The sequence below is a fragment of the Zonotrichia albicollis genome, chromosome 8 (genome assembly GCF_047830755.1).
Source record: "Zonotrichia albicollis isolate bZonAlb1 chromosome 8, bZonAlb1.hap1, whole genome shotgun sequence".
In the NCBI taxonomy this organism is placed as follows: Eukaryota; Metazoa; Chordata; class Aves; order Passeriformes; family Passerellidae; genus Zonotrichia; species Zonotrichia albicollis.
Window position 1 is genome coordinate 42,152,740 of NC_133826.1, and position 6,000 is coordinate 42,158,739.

Sequence of the window (6,000 nt, forward strand, 5' to 3'; positions counted from 1 at the left end):
CTAGCCTATATCTCCCTTGGCGCAGCTTGAGACTGTGTCCTCTTGTTCTGTCTGTTCTTGCCTAGAGAAAGAGACTGACCCCCAGCTCACCACAGCCATCCTTCAGGAAGTTGAAGAGGGTGATAAGGTCACCTCTGAATCTCCTTTTCTCCAGGCTGAACAACCCCAGCTCCCTCAGTCTTTCTTCATATGGCTTGTGTTCCAAGCCCCTCACCAGCCTCGTTGCTCTCCTTTGGACACGCTCAAGCATCTCAACGTCCCTCCTAAACTGAGGGGCCCAGAACTGGGCGCAATACTCAAGATGTGGCCTCACCAGTGCCATGTACAGGGGAAGAACGACCTCCCTGCTCCTGCCGGCCACACTATTCCTGATGCTGGCCAGGATGCCTTTGGCCTTCCTGGCCACCTGGGCACTCTGCTGGCTCATGTTCAGCCGACAGTCAACCAGCAACCCCAGGTCCCTTCCCACCTGAGCACTGTCCAGCCACACGGTCCCCAGCCTTTAATGTTGCAGGGCATTATTGTGGCCAAAGTGCAGGACTTGGCACTTGGACTTATTGAACCTCATCCCATTAGATTCTGCCCATCCATCCAACCATTCCAAGTCCCTCTGCAAAGCCCTTCGTCCTTTTAACAGATCGACACACTTTCCCAGCTTAGTGTCATCTGCAAATTTGCTAACGAAAGACTCTAATTTCATGACATACAAACAAATCTTTATTATCTGGGTCATATGAGTACTTTTAAGAATTGGCAGAGTTTTCCCACCAGGAACAGGAATTTCCTCAAGGTGTACTGATGGCAGGAGGAAAAATACTGATCTTCCTTTCTACGGGTGTCACCAATATTCTGTTTATTACTTCATCTCCCTTTTCCTTCAGGTGTTTTCAGCTCTTCTGTTGAAATGGCCATGTCTAAGGACATCTCTTCTTTTACAGCAGGTGGATCTATGTACTTCTACTGCTCTCTGATTTCCTCCTCTAGATGCTCTCTGGTCAGTCAGGTGCCTCTCAACAGACTGGCTTCATGCTTTGAGCTGGAAGAAATTGCCCAATAATTCTGAAGTTCAAATAAATATATAATAAATATCATTTTAATTGTGTTTTTATCTATCACAGAATTACCTTATGCCTTGTTTAAAACTGTTGCTGTACAGAAATCCCTTGGGGATGGGGGACATGTCAGAGTCTGCAGAGACATCACAGAGAGCTGTGATGATTATTAAACTGTTCAAATGTCCAGCTTGTGTTTGTTGGCAAGAAACCTTTCTGTGCCTCTGAGTGTCACCAGCACCTGACCCGAAAGGACACAAACCTGATGAGTTGTGGTTCCCACTGCAGGGGCTGCACTTGGACCTTGGCTCTGCACAGGAAAGCTCTTCATCCCCTTTCTCTCTTTTCGTCCATCTGGGAATGTAGAGGGCCCCTGACTTCAGTGTGTGACTCGTGTGTGCAAAGAGCAAATCTGGGCAGAATCGGGGCAGGGAGGGTTTGCAGGGATATTGGGATCTGTGCTGGGCACAGAAGGTGTTTTCCATTGCTCTGAGACTGTCTGCTGTGGAAAGTGGATTTAATATCCAGCAGAGGAATGACTTTTGCCTTTGATGGTGCTAAGCCTTCCCTTGGCTTTGTTGGCTGACAAGAAGTGAGCATCCCTCTGTGTCTTGGGCAGCTCCTTCTCCAAGGAAAGCAGGTGGGAGTTGGAGCCAAGGAGCTGAAAGCTGCAGGTGCAGCCTGGGCTGGAGCTCAGATTTGCACAAGGCTGCTCTGAGTGCCACGGCTTGGATGGGGAAAATGGTGGGGTGGGGGTAGGGACAGAGTCTGATTGAAGTCATGAAGGGTCTTGATTTTTATATCTATTCAAACTGCATGAGGAGGTGCCTGGATTCAGTGTCAATTGGAGATTGCTATTTACAGAGGAAACAAGAAAAACCTAAACAGGACCTAAAAAATCTTTTCTCACTGTCTTTTAAAATAGATCATATTCAGTTGAATGCACTTCTGAAATCTCTCTTATTAACCACACAAGATTTAGAAACTGAAGTCAAATTATCCCCAGAGGCTTGGCTTGTTTAGCTGTTCTGAATGTTAATGAGCCCTGGGACACTGAATTCCTGCACTGAAGAGCTGAAGGCTGAACAAGCTTCTGGAGCAGGAAAATTCAGCAGCAGCCTCCAAGGTGCTGAGGATGTCAGCAGCCCCCACTGAGGCCATCCCTGCCCAGAGACCGTGGGGGAATGGGCATACAAGGAGAGCGTCCCTGGGGCTGGGGCAGCACAACTCAGAGGCACCAGCGGCTCCAGCTGGACAATGGAGTGTGGAATGTGGCTGGGAAAGCCCTGCCTGGGCTGGGCCAAGCAGGACACACAAGCCCTGCTCCCATTCCCCAAACAATTCTCTCAAACCAGGTGCCCTTGATGCCTCAGGCTCTCCCTGGCACAGCTCCCAGCACGGCACTCTGCCCTTGTGCCCGAGCCCTTCCCTGTGCTGGGGCTAGCCTGGGGCTTTTCCTGCAGCGGGACCTGCCCTGCTCATGGCACAGGAAAGGCAGTTCCTGCTGGAGCAGGAGGCTCTGCCTGCAATGGGCTCCAACAACCCCAGCAAGGCCCTGTTTGCAAAGCCCCCAGTGGGAAATGAAGGAGGGGTGTCACACTGCTTTTGGGGTGAATCATGCTGAAACCAGCCTGACTCCTCCATCCCAAATTTCAGATTCCTCAGAGGGAATTGAAGCGGTGGCAGAGGTGGAAAAATCCCCAGAGAAAGGAACAACCAAGTGACACCACTGAGAGCTTCTGCAGAGCTGCTGAGCTGGCCCAGCCTGGGCACATCTGACTGACAGGGCAGAACCTCAGACTGGAAAAGCCACATCCCAAATATTAATGGCAGCATCTCCTGACATTTCCCTTCTTGGGGGAGGTGGGGATTCCTCCCTGCAGTGGGGACACCCCTCAAGGTCACTGCTCCTGGCTGAGCCAAAGGGACTTGCCCACAGTCAATGGTCTGCAGGAGTGACATCAATCTCTGATTAATTACAGATTTTGCTTTAATACAGTTGCTTTGAAATAATTTCTTAGTGCTCTATATAATATATTATACATCTCTTACATCATGGTTAAATATTTCTGATTTAGACTATTTTCTCTAATAATTACCATAATAGATAATACATATTTACATAAATATATCTGGTTTGCCATCCCTAATCCTGTGGGACAAATTCTACAAAGGTTTGTTTCCCGCTTTATAATTCTTTACACAAAAATTCTTGAAAAGTCTGCAGCTGGGATTGGAAACAGCTGCTCCCGTGTGGCTCTCCCAGAAGGAGTTTAGAAAGCCTGGACATCCCTGGGGGTATTTGGGGCTGATTTCTGCACCTCGTGACCCAACAGAAACTTCTGTAATAAACTTTGACTGAAGCTACCACTGTGCCCATGACAGGAACCCCTGTGAGTGTCTGGGACATCCCTGCTCTTTGGCAGCCTGGGGACTCCTGGGATGTCATCATGGAGCCCCCGTGAGTGCCTGTGACAGATCGGTGCCTTTGCAGCCCAAGGTCCCCCTGGGATGTCACCATGGAATGGCTGTGACTGCCTCTGACCACAGGGCTCTTTAACATCCCGAGAAAGCCCTGGGAGGTGTCCATGGAGCCCCTGTCTGTGTCTGTGACATTCCAGCTCTGGAACAGCCTGGAGACTCCTGGAAAGTTCCCATGGAACCCCTCTGAGGGCCTGTGACAAATCTGATCCTTAGCAGGCAACCATCACCAGCCTCCTGTTGTTCTGTTCAGTTTCCACAGCAACCATTACCAGGACCCTGTTGCTATGGTCAGTTTCCATGGCAACCATCCCCAGCCCCCTCTTGCTATGGTCAGTCCCTCAGCAGCTCCATGGAGATCCCATGCCAGGGGTGGTTGCCATGGACACCAGCTCAGGCCTGCAGCCAGAGCCCGTTGCCATGGCAACCATTGGCAGCCCCATCTCCAGGCTCATGGGATCCCAGAACCACAGAATTGGCTGAGCTGGGAGGGACCCATCAGGATCCTCCAGTCCAACTGCTGGCCCTGCACAGGACACCCCAACAATGCCAGCCTGGGCCTGGCAGCGCTGTCCAAACGCTGCTGCAGCTCAGAGAGCCCTGGAGCTGGGACCCTTCCCTGGGGAGCCTGGGCAGGACCCCAGCAGCCTCTGGGCAAAAACCTTTTCCTGACATCCAACCTGAGCCTGCCCTGACTCAGCTGCAGCCGTTCCCTCCACTCCTGTCCCTGGGCACCAGAGGGAAGAGGTTCCCACAGCCGCAGCCAGGGACCCGCTCCCAAGGCTGTTGCCATGGCCACCAGGGCTGGGACCAGCTGGGATGCTCGGTTTCCACAGGCTTGGTTTCAGGAATGGCATTCCCCATATTCCTGCCCCCGCTAAAACTGCACTGCCCTCGCTGCCCTCTCGCCTCCCATGGAAAGCACAAAAGGCAAAGATCCCAGGCTGGAATAAGAACAATTTATTTGGAACAGCAATGAGATAAGGAACAAACAGAAACAGAAATAATATTGATAACAGAAGGGATAAGAAAAACTGTTTACAGGGAAAACTAATATATCAACAACAGGCTCTTCCTGGCCATGCATTTCCCCTGCCTGGAAAGGACACCCTTCTCCTCAGAGGGAGAGAGAGAGAGTCCCTTTCCTGCCCCTAACAATGACCTGATGTGGGAGTGAATGTAATGACACGGCCATGGCCAGACCCTCATGTTGTTCCATCCCACATCATGTCTTTGGCAAGGGCAGGTAAAGGGACAGGTGTCTTCCCAGATGGATCACAGGGAAAATGGATCACCAGGGCTGTTCCAAATGTGGGCCCTCCAATGGGGGATGGAGCTGGAGTGGTCCCTGAAGCTGTTCCTGCATTTGTGGCATTTGCAGGGCTTCCCTTACCGGTGCCTCCGTTGGTGTCTGGTCAAGGCAGAGCTGGTGGTGAAGCTCTTCCCACACTGGGGACACTCGAAGGGCCTCTCCCCAGTGTGGATGCGCCGGTGGGTGATGAGGGTGGAGTTGTGCTTGAAGCCCTTCCCACAGTCAGGTCAGCGGAAGGGCCTCCCCTCTGTGTGAATCCGCTCATGCACGCGGAGATTTGAGCTGGAATGACACCTCTTCCCACATGTGGGGCACTCGTAAGGCCTCTCCCCAGTGTGGATGCGTCGGTGGGTGACGAGGGCGGAGCTGCAGCTGAAGCCCTTCCCACATTCCCCACATTTGTAGGGCCATTCCCCAGTGTGGGTCATCTGGTGGCTGATCAGGGTGCTGCTCTGTCTGAAGCTCTTCCCACACTCCAAGCACTTGTGGGGCTTCTCCTTATCATGAAGCTGCTCCTGGGCCCTCAGCTCCAAGATCTGGCTGAAGCTCTGTCCACCTTCCTGGCTCTGGGTAAGTATTTCCTTCTCAGAGCACTCTGGGCTGGTTTTGGAGCCCTTCTTCCTGCAGGATCTCTGGGGATTTTCCTCCCCATTAGAATTCTGCACTGTGGAGTCAATCAAAACAGCCTCTTCCATGAGGTTCTGCCAAGGAGATTTTTCCTCCCTGGTCTCCATCATCAACTTTTTGTCTTGGGAAGGAAGGAGAAGGAGAAGATGGGATTTGCCTCCATTCCAAAAGGAAGGGGAAGGAGATCCCCCCAGTGCATCCCCGGCAGGACGGTCTTGGCAGCAGGGTTGTCCTGCAGCCAGGGGCTGTGCTGGGCTGGGAGATGGAGCAGGAGAGAGGGGGAAAGGGGCACTGACTTCCTCCTCACCTGCCTGGGTATCCCAGGGCTCCTTCCTCTTCCTCGCAGCCTCCTCCTCCATCCAATCAAGGTTTGGGAATGGGAAATCCTGTTCTGGGAAGAAAACAACGGGTGCGCACATTGTCTTTTGTTCCGGGATCTGTTTTGGGCTGGGAGATGGAGCAGGAGAGAGGGGAAAATAGGAACTGACTTCCTCCTCACCTGCCTGGGTGTCCCAGGGCTCCTTCCTC